Raw genomic sequence first — 15,115 nt, 5'->3', positions numbered from 1 at the left:
ACACAGAGAGAGAGAGAAAGAGAGAGAGAGAGAGAGAGAGAGAGAGAGAGAGACTGCCAAAGGCTTGCTATGGAAGTAAAAGATTAACTATGTCAGGTTGTTAAGAGTTGGCTTACCTAGAGGGTGGGTAGGTGCTGGGTCTTAAAACATGTATAGGAGTCCTATAGGTAATAAAGGGACTGAATGAATCTATTCTAAGGAATTATTTGTTTTTTAAAAAAAAACAACATACAAACTGTTTTGCACTTTCCAGTCTACAATAACGAACAAGTAACAAACATAAAGATTGATTTACTTGAATACTTTTAAATTGGAAACACTTTTAATGACAATTCATTTCCCATTTTAGAAAAATAAGAAGCACATCCATAAATAAAATTTCCTTCGGTTTTCTCTTTTCTAGGTGATGTTTTGATTTTTTTGTTGCTTTATTTATGCAGTCTTTCTTTTTGCTCTTTTTCCTTATTCCCTTCTCTCCTTTGTTTAGATTAGAGTGACATTAGATAAAGAAGGGAGATAGATGACTAGATATCAAGCTTCTCTGTGTTGGGCAGGTGGCCACTCTGTGATCTTCATCAGCTGCAGTGTTTGATCATCATAAAGAAAATGATGAAATGGGGGGAAGTGAGAATGAGCGAGCAGTCTGGAAAACCACTCTGCACATGTGTCTCTATGACCTCCAGCTGGCGGAATCCTTTTCTCTCAGTACTTAGTCAGGATTTAAAACTAAGAAGAGTGAGTTGAAGAACTGGGAAGTAGTACCTGCCTTTTAAAATTTCCTAAATTAGTCTCATCAGTAACAGCTTTAATGTGATGCTGAAAATACATTTCCTTTTAAGAAGCATTTGCTATGTTGGCCATTTGACTTGTGGTTTATCTTAAAATGAGTCAACTTCACTGCTATCTTAAAAAAACACTTTAGCTTTACACAATTAGCTCTCATCTCCAGCCTGACACACAACATTTACTTCCTGTAAATTACTGTATAAGCTCAAAATCATTTAGAACATGGAGCACTTGATTCTTTCCAGGCACAATCAATGGAATGACATTTTTCCTTTATGTGATAGATACCATCCTTCCTTTGTGTTCTCTACAATAAATACATAATCTTTAATATATATTGTTGTATTGATACAAATATTACATTAATGAAAACAGTATCCTAGTGGTAAGGATATGTATTTGTTATACTTCTTGGGAGGACCAATATTATTACTAGGCAGTTGGTTTAGATGTAAAATTTTCACTGGAGCCCTTGGTAGAACAAAGAATCCTGTGATCAAGTATTTTTATGATGTTGCTTGAAAGAAAAAAAAAATTGCCCTCAGCTTTTGCTCCGAATTTCAACTTTTTTCTCTGAACTTCCCCTAGTGAAATCTTAACTATATTCACCAGTCTCATAAAGTCATAATCTTTTCCATATTTTCAGCATGTTCCTCTCTTTGTCCAAAAGTGACTGTTCATAGAAGGATAGGCTAGGCTGACTGACTTTGAGATGAGCTCAGAAATCTTAATGTGTTTCTTGGGCCTTCATTTTTGTATCTTCACCAAAAAGTATCCATCCTTTATTTGAATCTGATTTGCTTTAGGCTGTGCTAATTAATGAGTTAATTAAATGAATAAAACCATTAGGATAATGTGTTAGCACTACTTTTCTTTCTTAGACAATGTTTAGTTAAAATAACCATGTATTAAATGATAATCCTTCTAAAATGACATTAATACGAAGAATTTAGACAATGTACAAGTCTATGGAGAAAATATTGTCATTGGTAACATTTGTTTAATTAGTTGGTTAGATCATTCTTTTAACATTTCATACATTTTCATATTTCAGAAATAACATGATGTAGGCCACACTTTCCATGGGAGCTGAGGCTGGAGGAATCATGAATGCAATTCAGCCATCCTGGGATGTACAACATGATCAGAATGGGCTTCCTTGGTTAGTAAAACACAATGAGTATGAATCTACAAATTCTTAAATATTAAAAAGCTATTAATATTTTCAGTTCACTTGGCTATCTTAAACTAAACAGACAAGGGTTATAACTTTTGTTTGGGTGAGTGAAGAAAGAAGAAATGTAATTATCTTATTTGGTTTTCCTATTATTTGTAGAACAAAATTTAGAAAAGCTTATGTACTGTGTCTCAGGATCTTTTCCAGAGCTTGGAGCTTTGATGGCATAAGTCTGGTGATTCTTGTATAGAATGCAAGGCCTACTTGACTCCGAAGTCCTGATACCTCTTCCTGTAACCACAGAGCACATAATATGGTCCTCTTGTGCTGCTTTCCTGATTGGTTCTCTAACTGCTAGAGAAAGAGCAGAGTGTAGTCTAATTCTAGTCACTGTAGCCTTTAACACCTTCCCCTTGAAGGGTCAAGCCTACCCTTCACACTCACAATGCTATTGTTTAGAGCTTTGTTCCAAACTAGTTCAATCATCTTTGGCTAAAATTGGGAGTCAATGTTATGCATAACTCAGAAGGTTGACACTACAAGTTCAATATCAACCCAGACAAGGTTGGGGATTTAGCTCAATGGTGCCACTGCCTTCACAAGTGCAAGGTCTAGAGTTTGATCCCTGGTATTAAAAAAAAAAAAAAAAAAAAAAAAAAAAAAGTAGCCATACTGGCTGCAGCCATTTCCACCACCTGCCTGCCTCACGATATCAACCCAGACAATTTCTGAGGTAGCCATACAATGATGGATGACATAGTTTATTCATATAGCATTCCTATTTTGGGAGATAGTTATAGAATTAGGTGAGTTTTGTTCCCAGCCACACATATGTTTACAGTGGACACAAAATATGTTAGTTAGATTTCCACTGCTGTGACAAAATACCCAAGAAAAATAAGTTAAAGGAGAAAATATTTATTTTGATTCATGGTTTCGGAGATTTCAGCTCATTGTCCACTGTTTTTAGGTTTATGGTAAGGTAGAAACATGGTGGTGGAAGGGCTTGGCAGAGGAAAGCTGCTCAATTCATGGCAGCCAGGAAACAGGAAAAGGCAAAGGCAAAGAGCCAAAGAGGAAGAGGCTGAGCCGAGTATGATCCAAAGTTCATACCTTTGTAAACTATTCCCTTTAGTTAAGCTCATCTATTAAATTTCCAGTACCTTCCAAGAATGCCATAATATTACAGTAACATTAGTGTATTGACCCATATGAAGTGAGAGCCTCAATGATACCATCACCTTCAGAGGCCCAACTGTGAATACATGAAACTTTTGGGGGACACTTTAGATCTAAATCATTGCCCAAAGTATTAATTTTTTATATTCAACACTAAAATTTCACTGAAAAGAGGAAAGTCTTTATTTGTTAAAATATTGATTGGTGATTTTAAATATTGAAATTTATTTAATTTATAAACCATCACTACACATTAGATGGAGATTTAAAGATAATTATTTAGAGATAATTTAGTTTAGGTGCTGGGGTATGGGCAAGGAGAGAGACAGACATGCATTCTTTTCCATAAGAAATGAGTACATGGAGCCAGGGATTTAGCTCAGTGGTTCCGCCACCTGCCTCTCAAGCGCAAGGACCAGAGTTCGATCCCCAGTACGCCCCCCAAAAAAAGAAAGAAAGAAAAAAGAAAAGAGTACATGGGTAGATAATTTTTGGAGAAGATGAAAGTAGAGAGTTCAGAAACATAGCCGGGAGACTGGGCTTTGACAACAAAGGTGATGTAACAAGTTTTTGATGGCAGGAATGAAAAATGTAGCTTTTAAGAACAGAGATGTCTAACATCTTATTGTAAAATTTTAATTATAATATTAAAAATATTGAAAATAAATTTAGAGCAATTCAATAATTTGCAAGGGAGTTTAGTCATTTATTTAAACATTATTAGAAAAATCTATAAATTAACATTGAAATTACTAGTTTCCCTTTTCATATTTTCTGGTAGCATTTTTGTTTTGGTTCAAAGAATGCCATACTTACCAAAAATGTCTACTAATGTGAGGCATTGTGCTCTCCTCAGATGGACTTGTTATAGAAAGACATTTCCTGTTTCTCACTTCTATTGAGGAACTTTTAGAAATCACCATGGCTCTGTGAAGCACAGTTTGGAATCTACTGGACAGAATTTGTTCTGAATTTTTTTCTAGATTCAAAATTCTTCAGTTGTATGATAGATGAATGCTGCTCTTTGATAACTCACTTATTACTCAAAATAATTTCATATTTCAGGGTGTCATTAGGCCAGTACATTCGATACATCAACTTTTATATTTTTGATATGATAATATAAGCAAGTCCAATCCCATGTTCTTCCAAACCTATTAGGATTCCATTGTCATTTCCCACCTTCTTTGGTACATCTCCAAGCCAAGTCACAGTGCTGTAAAACTAAACATGTAAAGACCATCTACGACATACTAGTATCCAGACTATCCTCTGAGCATCTCTACACAATGAGCATTACCACGATTACTCTCTTACAAATGAGGCAGAGAGCCACAAGGAGGTAAAACTATGTGCTGCAGGTGACATGGTTCCTGTATGAGGAAGCTATGCCCACAAGAATCCCCCATGTCTAATCTCATTTCTCCACACTACAGAACCTTGCTGTAGTCTCATACCTAGTTTCTCCTCGTACCTTCTGGCTTTTATTTCTCCATACAGTGTCCAGAATACATTTTTGAAAATTTAAATAAGATCTTGTTGTTTCTCTGCTTAAAATCAGCCAGTTATTTTCTATGCATATAGAATTAAACTGCATGTATTTTCTACTGTGGCCTGGAAAGCTTTCCAGGATTTTTTAGCCATTCATTCACTTCAAACTGTAATATAAACTTCATAAGAATAGGGACTTTATTGGTCTTGTCTATTGCTGTCTCACCAGTATGATAACAATACCTATCATATAGCAGTGTTGACAGGATAAAGGCATCAATATGTACAGCATTCAGACTGAAGTTTGACAGATGGAAAGAGGAAATTCTTGCTTATTGTGAGCCATCTTTTTGCAACAATTCTCCTGAAAATGCTGAGCACCAACACAAAGATAAGTCCCTATTTCATTTGCTAAGTCCTAGGCATTTAGGCATTTACTTCTGTCTCAGGACTGTATTCACATGAGTAAAATTAATTCTACAAAAGTCTTTTGTTTATATTTATACTGCCCAACAATACATAGAAATTTTATTATTATGTGAGGACAGATGTGTGTAGAGATTTGGACTACACTGATTTTAATCTTATCAGCTAAGCACTTTACAAATTAAAGTACTAATATTTTCTTGGGATAAAAAGCTCCACATGGTCACCTATTCATTTTTCTACCATCAGAATATTCTGAAGAGAAGATGTTGGTCTTCCTACTCTACCGAATGCTTCACATTGTAGATGTGATTTTGCTTTTCAATAATTTTTGCCTACCTTATTTGGTGGATTTCCCTATATATGCTATGAATATTTGAAGTAAATGTTTTGTTTTTCCAACACAAAAAATAATGCCAATTGCTAAATATCTATACTACCCAATGCATTATACAGGTTGAAGGCAATCCCTATCAAAATTCCAGTAGCGTTCTTTATGAAAACAGGAGAATCAGTTCTTAAATTTGTATGGAATCACAAAAAATTTCATGAATTTCCAAAGTAAATTTGAAGGACTGAGGGTGTATCTTTATTTACTTAGGATGTATGAGGTCCTAACTTTAAAAAATTTTTGAGTAAAAAGGTGTAATAAGTCTTGATTTCAAATTATATTACACTGCTGTGGTTACCAAAACAGTATGTTATGAAGAGAAAAACAAGCACATAGACCAATGGATTAGAAACTGTAGAAATAAACCTGAACATATAATTAGCTCATATTTGACGAGGGTACCAAGAAGGTCTAATAGGAAAAGATCAATCTTTTCAGTAAACGGTGTTGGAAAAAATGAATATTCAAAAGAAGGAATTTGCTCCTTTGTCTTATACAGAGCACAAAAATAATACCAAACTAGATAAAACACCTAAATTTAAAACCTGAAATCATAAAACTTCTGAACAAAAATACAGGAGCAAATCTTCTTGAAATTGGCTTTTGTCAAGATTTTTTTTAAAAAAATCACATGAAAAGCTCAAACTACTAGAGCAAAAGAAAATAATTACAACTAAATCAAGTTGGCAAAGGAAACAATAAAGAATGAAAAGGCAGCTTATAAATGAGAAATAATATTTGTCACTCATATGTTTTATAAAAATTACCATACAAAACACAAAAATGAAACCACACAAATCAATAGCTGAAAAATAAATAACCTAGTTGAGAAATAGGCAAATGTCCTGAATAAACATTTCTCCAAATACATAAAATAACAAAAAGTTATAGGAAAAGATGTTCAGTATCATTAATCATAATGAAAAATATAAATCAAAACCACAGTGGGATATTATCTCACACTTGTGGCAATAATAAAGAAGAAAAGAAATGACAAATGGGGAAGATCGGGAGAAAAAGAAAACTCTTGTACACTATTGTTGGGAAATATAGATTTATGCAGATATTATGGAAAAATAGTAAAGAAGTTCCTAATGAAAATTCAAAGTAAGGCTACCAGATGACCCAGAAATCTCTTGGGGTGCATATCCAGAGGAGGGGAAATCAGATACTTGTAAAGACATACAGACTTCTATATGAAGTCCAGCATCATTCACAACCAAAGTATCTGTCCTCTGAGGGATAAATGAATACATAAATTATGACATATGTGTACATAATCACAGAAAATTACATGTATGCATGTGTGTGTATATAGTGGAATATATATTCCTAAATATAGGAAGATTATTCAGTAATAAAATAGGAGGTCCTTCATTTACAGCAGTATGGATGAAACTGAAAGTGAAATAAACCAGGCAAGGAAAATACTGCATGATTTCACATATATAATCAAAAAAATGTTAAATACATAGAAATAGATAATAAATTAATGATTCCTAAGATTGTGGTGTGTGGGGAGAAAAAGAGGGAGATGTAGGCCATAGTATGCAAAGTTATGAAATCTTAGATGAGTAAATTTAGAGATTCTGGGACAACCCACTTTCTGGGCCTCCCTCTGTCTCTGTTAGTCAGAAGTTTTCTTTCTCTCAATAAATTTTTCCTGCTTTTGACCTCTGTTATTTAAAAAACTAAATAAATAAATCTAGAGATTCAATGTACATGATATGACTATAGTTAATAATATTGCATTAGGGATTTTAATGAAAAAGTAGGTTTTAAATGCTCTTGAAGCCAAAAAAGGAAGAGTGTAACTGAGATGATAGATATATTACTTTTCTTGAACAGAGTAAAATTTCCCATATGTAAGTATATGTAAATACCATGTTGCACACCTTGAATATATGTGATGAAAGGAAATATAAATCCCCAAAACAGATGTAACTGTCACTTCAACCAGATTTTTACATTTAATTTCATTTAAAAATTTCATGTACAGATATTGAATAGATAATTCAAGATTCTGTCTATTTTCACATGAAGTCTATTTCCTATTGGGTTTCTGATGTGGTTTTTCCTTCTTTGATCCAAATTCCTTTATTTTCTTCCTATAATTTTTTTTGGGGGTGCTGGGGATCTAACTTGGGTCCTCGCGCTTGCGAGGCAGGCTCCGGAACCACTGAGCTAAATCCCCAGCCATCTTTCTATAATGAGAAATAATTCTTAGCCAAAAGCAAAGTTTCAGGAATTGTGATAAATTGGAGAATTCTTTGAGTTTTTACCAATGTACCCTCTTTAAAAATCTTTGCATTAGTCGTATTTTGCTGATGATTAAATTACATCATGATTTAGCGGTCTAAAACGATTTATAATTTGTTACGCTGCACTGGTCTATCTTGGTGGGTTCCGTTCTGACTACTTTGACTCAAGCAACTGCATATCACTGCAAGTTTGGGTGGCAGAGAGGACCAAAATGGCATCAACTGCATGCAGGGCAGTTGCTACAGACTTTGGCTAGGGCACTTGGTCTTCCTCCACATAGAGTCTGATTCTTTAGCCTGCTAGAGCATTTTACTTATGTGATGAACTCAAGGAAAAGTCAAAAGCTGTAGTCTCTGAAAACCTAATTTTAGAGGCAGGATTGCATCACTTCTGTTGCAGTCTACTGATCAAAACAAGTCATAATATTAGCCTAAATTCCAGTGTAAGGAAAAGTTAGATTTCATTTCCTGAGAAGACAGACAAAAATAGCATTGCAAAAAGGTGAGCATAGCAGGAATATGTGGCCAGATATGATGATTCATTAACATTCATTGACATTTATTTTTGGGCCAAATAGTTCATTTCTATTGTATTTACAAGAAGTGACTCCAAAATCTGAGTTTAATACAGTTGGTAAAACTGAACTATTTTGGTTCATCTTCTCTGAGTAACACAAATCTTGATCTTGACAGCTTGTAATCTCTTGTCTCTACTTTCAACTTTGTACAGTATCTATGACAAGTGCTGTCATATTTGCCTGCCAGTTTGAGAAGAGTCTGGTCTTAGATTATTTCAGTCCCAGCTACTGAAAATTTACTTTTTTTAAAAATGTCTTTTATAGTGCAAGGGATTGAAATCAGAACTAGTTTTATGCTAGGCAAGTTCTCTACCCCTAAGCCACACCCACAGTTCTAAGTAAAAGAAAAGTTTATTCAAACCAGAAGATACTCTGAAAAATAAGTTATTAGATAACACGAAAACTCCAAATATAGGAGAGGCAGGTGCAGGTATTGCATAATAAAGAGGCTTAATCATATCATCAAGAAAATAATTTACTTTCGCTTTTCGGTTCTTCTGTGCTTTCTTCTCAGGTTGGTTTTGTTCATATTTTCTAGATTAATGCATGAATTTTCTAGAGGTATATATCTCCAGAAGGAGACATCTTGATTTAGAGTTCTCATTAAATATGGAAGAATATCCCATGTTTCTGGAAAGGTAGAAACTACATTATCAAAATGGTCATACTTCCAAAACTGATATATAGATTTAATACAATCCCAATAACATACCAACAGCATTCTTCACAGACCTAGAAAAAACATATCTAAAATGTATATGAAATCAGAAGAGACCCACCATAGCAAATATAATTTGGATAACATGGGCAAAGCAGGAAGCACTGTGATCCTGGATTGCAAGTTATGTTAGAGCTACAGTGATTAAAAATGGCATGATACTGGCCCCAAAACAGAGAAGTGGATCAATGGAACAAAGAAGACAGAAAAAACCTCATACATATTCACTCGTCTTATCTTTGGCCAAGAGGCCAAAATCTCATTCTGGAGGAAAGATGGCCTCTTTAATACATGGTGCTGAGAAAACTGGCTGTATACATGCAGATGACTGAAGATTGATCCGTATCTCTTATCATGTATTAAACTAAAATCATAATAAATCAAAGATCTAAATATTAAAATGGAAATGATCTTCTGGAAGACAAGATAAGTAAAATTCTTGAGTCATATGAATAGAACCCATACAAGAAACAATATCAAGAATCAACAAATGGAATTAGATCAAATGAAAAAGCCCCTGCAGAGCTAAGGATACAACCAAAAAGGTGGGAAAAAAACAACAATGCTACAGAACAAGAGCAAATTTTTGCCAGCTACACTTTGTACAGAGAAGAAATACCTAAATGAACTAAGAAATTAGAACTCAATAAAAGACTCAATCAAAAAATGGGTAAGTGAAATAAAAAGACACATTAGTAATACAATGGTCCATAAATACTTTAAAAATGTTCAACATTGCTGGTCACTAGAGAAATTAAAATAGCACTGGCTGCATAATTCATTATAGCTAATTCTTGGAAGCTGCCTGTGTGTCCATTTACAGGTTAATGTGTAAATCAAACGTGGTATTTACACACAATTATGTATACTGTGCCATAAAGGATAAACATGAGTCATTCATAGAAAAATGGATGCACCTTGAGACCACGTTAAGTGAAGAAATATCTGTCTCACACGCTTACATATCATGTGACTTCTCTTATATGAGAAACCCAAAACATAAATAAAGAGAAAAACTAAAAAAATAGATAATAGGAAGTAGGGAGAGAGATCTCTCTTAATTGGGAAGGAGACCAAGAGATGGGGGGGCAGAAAAAGTGGATATAACATAATTAAGGAGTGTCATGTACATGTACCAAATACCCACAATGAAAGTAATAATTATGTATTGCAAACATAGTAATTAAAATATGTAATGTGGTCCTGTATTATGACATTTGCTCTTGTAAGTCTTTTTGCCTGAAAAAAATCTCTTCTCAGAAAGCTTCCTAGCTCATTTCCATTCTCACTTTCTCTGTACCACTACTCAGAGGAGTTTTATTCAGTGAAATACAATGTTGAGCATTCTGCCAGGTAGGTGCAGTATATTACCACTTATTGAGGGCTTCTTCAATTTCTCACCAATGTTTTGAGGTTTTAACTGTGCAGATCTGGCACATCTTTTGTCCAATTTACCAATAGTTATTTCCTACTTTTGATGTAATATTTAATGGTTGTCAATATTCAGTGATTCCTATTGACATGGTGTCTATTGACATAGAGAACACATTGGAGAAAATCCAACATCAATTCCTCATAGAAGTTAGCATAATAAAAATAGAAATTTCTTATTGTCACAAATTACTTTGACAAAACCCTCAACACCAACAATTAATGGCAGAAGAATGAATTCTACTTAACATCAGAAACTAGATTTTTAAAAAATGTGTGTGTGTGTGTCTGTGTGTGTATGAGTGTTGCCAGTGAATAGGAAGACAACATAAAGACATAAAATGCATCCAGATTGTAAAGGAATAAGCAATCCTGTCTTTGGTACTAATGAGATGGTAGTTTGCATAGGAAACTCAATGGAACCTATTTGAAAAACAACTGCACCTAACAAGTGAGTTAAAAATGTTGCAAAATATAAAATCAATTATATTACTACCAAAGATGTGCAAGGCCTAAAAGCTATAAAACATTGGTGAGAAATACTATAGACAAGGTGCAAATACAATGAACAACTGACAAAATAAAAATACATTTTAATATCACATTAAAATGAAACAATCATAAATCTGTACTTTGTGGAGATTAGTGAAACCTCATCAGTATGCATATATCAGCTTTTAGATACATTTTTAGATCCATTATTCCTAAATTTAATTTAGAATATTTGCCTTTATGTTTATGAAAAATATTAGCTTCTATCCTTCTTTTCTTAAAATAATTTTTGTATGATTTTGGGTAAAGCTGGGATCATGAAATGAACAGGAAATTATTCTTTCTTCTTGAAATGTTTGGAATAGTTTGGTATAATTGGTTTTATTCTTATTTGAAGCTTTGGTGGAATTTACTATTCAATCCGTTTGGACTAGAATATTCTTTGTCAGATGGTTTATTTATTTATTTTTTGATTTTGTGAGACATGGTTTCACTATGTAGTTCATCCTGGCCTTGAATTCACTATGCACCTCAGGCTGGCCTCAGACTCATGGCAATCCTCCTGCCTTAGCCTCCTGACTGCTGAGATTATGGGTGTGCACCACCATGTGTGGCTGACAGATGGTCTTTAAGAGCATATAAACTTTAATAGAAATAGGTCTAGTCAGATTATGTAATTCTTCTTTAAGGGAGTTTAACAATTTGTAATTTTCAAGAAATTTTCCAGTTTTGTATAAATTGTCAAATTAATTAGAAAAATGTTGTTCTTAATGCTCTCACATTATCTTTTACTAACCTGTATTGATGATGGTTCTTTTATTCTTTTTATTGGTAATGTTTGTCTTCTTTCTTTTTGTCTTTTTAATCTGGATAATGTGTATCACTTTAATCTCAGAAAAGGAGGTTTTGCTTTAGTTGACTTTCTCTATCACTTTTCAGTTTTTATTCTATTGATTTTTGTTTCTATCTTTACTATTTTCTTTATTTTACTTACTTTTTCATTCTAAAAATTAGAATTTTCATCTGTAGAAATTCAGCTTAGTTTCTCTTTCTTTCTTTCTTTCTTTCTTTCTTTCTTTCTTTCTTTCTTTCTTTCTTCCTTTCTTTCAGTACTGGGAATTGAACTCTGGGTCCTTGTGCTTGCAAGCCAGGGGTAGAACCATCTAGATAGAATCAGGTAATTTTATCACATGTTTGCACTGAGCTAAATCCCAGGCCCATTACTTTCTCTTTTAAATCTTCCATGACTCTACTTAATGTTTTGAGCTTTTAGAATCAAATTACTTTAACTGTTTAAATGTATCTGATTATAAATTTACCTCACTTTTAATTGATTTAAGTCCTTTTTCTTTTGAATGCATATTATGCTTCTGCTTGTTTGCACGCATGGTCAATTTTTATTGGATACAAGATACAGTGAGTTATATTGTTCTGAGCTGACACTTTCATAAGTGTCATACATATTTTATGCTTAATTCTCAGTTGATATTATATTACTTAGAAATACAGTCATGCATTGCTTTACCATAGGGATATGTTCTGAGAAATGCATTGTTAGGTTATTTCATCTTTGTAGGAATGTTATAGGGTGCACTCACACAAACTCAAATGGCTAAAGTATCACTAGGTGATATAATCCAAGGAACCATGTTTGTATATCTGTTGTTGACAGATATATGAAAATATCCTTATGTGGCACTTAACTAGTTTGCTCCTTCAGAGCTTTCCTTTAAGATTGAGTCCAGTGTAGTGCTTAGACAAGGGGCAATATTTTCTACCACTGTTTTTAAAAACTACTTCCTTTGTGCTTTAACCTATATTTCACAAATTATGAGTTTTTGTAATGTAGCTGGTGGAAACAGGTATTATTCCCTGTGTTATGTGAGTTCTACACTGTTTCTTCTAATCCTTTCAACTGGTTCTTTTCCTAGAATTGGGTAATTTTATCACATGTTTGCACTGAGCAGGACTCAAAAGGAAATGACTGACCGATATTAATGAGGGATTTTCTTCCTGCAGTGTGCCTCCCTGTCCTGTAATTTGCCTTGAAACTCTAACAAGAGCAATTTCCCTGGGCTTCATCTCTGTCTATTCCACACAGGGGATCCACTGGATTTCACCTGGGTTGTGCTTTACTATGTTGTTATCTGGAAACTCTCTTATGAAAGAAAGCTGCAGATGCTATATTATACATTTTGCTCAATTTTTCATCATTTCAGGTAGAAGTACATAACTGGTTTCTGTTATTCTACTTTGGTTAAAAACAAAAGTTTTTACTTGTTGTTTACTGTAACTTTTTATTTGTTTTACTTCGTGAAGGGTAAGAAAACCCAATAAGGCATGGTTTATACATTTCCTAAGACTTCCTTTTGACCCAGATACTATATAGTTAATTTTTCAGTTTAATGTTTATGAATATATTTACAAAGAAGTGATATTATTCATTTCAGTGCAATAGATTTCTCAATAAAGGCACAGAGCTTGTCTACTTTCCTGATGTAATAAAATCAAGAATAGCACGTATTTACAAAAAATCAAAAGGAACAGAAAATAATGAAATGAGAAGTGAAAGTTCTCTTTCATTCTTTTAAATATATAACCATGCCCTCTTCCAAAGCTAAATATTACTTTTTTCAGAGTTTAATTCATTTTATAGAAAATATCTGTGTATCTTTTAATCCAATTGTATTATCTTTATTTACATGCTTATTTGATTAGAATAGTATGTCAATAGTTTTTTATGGATATATAGGTAGAAGGGAATGTAACTTATTCTGCATTCACTGTTAGTCACTTATTAAATTCTGTTGGGACTTCATTAAATATCAGACTGAGAATTGTCTCATTCCCTTCACAAAGTTGAGCAGATCTAGATCTTGGATTTGTGTTAAAATTACGCATAACCAAAATATTTTGGGAATGGACTCAAAGGACATAGGTTCGGTTTCAGGTTCCCATAAATATGCTCTGGATCTATGTGCAAGCAGTTTTAGTCCTTCTGAGCCTCAGTTTTTCTCATCTTCAATTACATTAAAATTAATTAGATTATGTATAAATTAGTCCCAGTTGTGAAGTTTTGCATGTGCACTTATATCCCTCCCTTTAGAGGACCACTAGTTCACAGAAGTGCTTTGCTAGCAACCTAGCTTATCACAAGCTAGTGATAATGTGGAAACTGCTTGGTCCTCCTCATTTCCCTCTTATATTTGCATATTTGACCTTATCTTCAGGTGATGCTGCTATTGAAGAGAAACTCAAGAGAAATGAAAGAAAATCGTAACACGCAATTTGTACTCCTGTTTCATTACTTAGACATGTCTTTTATAATAAGTTGACAATCATGCTATGAAAAGTCTACATTGCACTTAATTTTTGTGTTAAAATGTTCATTTGTTAAGTAGAAACATTTCTGTTAATATTTAATTAAAACAGTCACTTCTCGGCCTTTTGGCTAAGATCAAGTGTATTTTTTAAATTAAAACATAAAAGTTATATTTATTTATGGAGTACCAAGTGATAGTTCAGTACTTATAAATGTTGCTCTCTCCCTCCCTCCCTTACCCCCTCTCTAAGGCAGGGTCTCAACTTTGTAGTCCAGGCTTGCCTCGAACTGAGTGTGTACCTCAGGCGGGCCTCAAACTTAGAGAAATTGTCTTGCTCTAGCCTCTAGGCTTCTGGGATTACAGGTGTGCACTACCGTGCTCAGCATCAATACATGCAAATATTTTATAATGTTCCAATCATGGTATACATATCTTCTCTTCAAGCATTTACAATTTCTCTGTGGCTAAAACCTTTAAAATCCTTTCTTTTAGCTGTCTTTGAAATACATAATATATTAGACTATGTACAGTCATTTTTCTGTGCAGCAGAACACAAAGAAGCATTTAGACTGTACTTCTACTTTGATAATTCCATTTTAAGATTTATTTATTTAATTTTTAACAAATTATGGGCAGAAAAGAATGTTAGTGGCCTGTTCCTCTCTTAACTTGTGAGCCTCTGGAGTATATTTGTCACAAGTATTAAGGCCAATATTTGATATTTCAATTAAAGAGCAGAGACTGGCTCTCACAATCATGCCAGCCAAGGCTATACTTTGCTTTTGTTTTCTTTCTACTTATATGCACAAATACATATGGTAGGCAGAGATAATGAAACACCTTCAATTTAAGCTGCCCATCA

At 33.6% G+C, this 15,115-nt stretch overlaps 1 pseudogene; it reads left to right on the top strand.

Annotated features, from left to right (window-relative positions):
• Positions 1 to 14,361: 14,361 nt before the first annotated feature.
• On the top strand, positions 14,362 to 14,517 carry LOC117285082 (annotated as a pseudogene).
• The last annotated feature ends 598 nt before the right edge of the window (positions 14,518 to 15,115 follow it).

Source organism: Fukomys damarensis, unplaced genomic scaffold (genome assembly GCF_012274545.1).
Source record: "Fukomys damarensis isolate Sample0158 unplaced genomic scaffold, DMR_v1.0_HiC HiC_scaffold_5, whole genome shotgun sequence".
Classification (NCBI taxonomy): Eukaryota; Metazoa; Chordata; class Mammalia; order Rodentia; family Bathyergidae; genus Fukomys; species Fukomys damarensis.
This window is presented reverse-complemented; position numbering and strand designations above follow the sequence as displayed.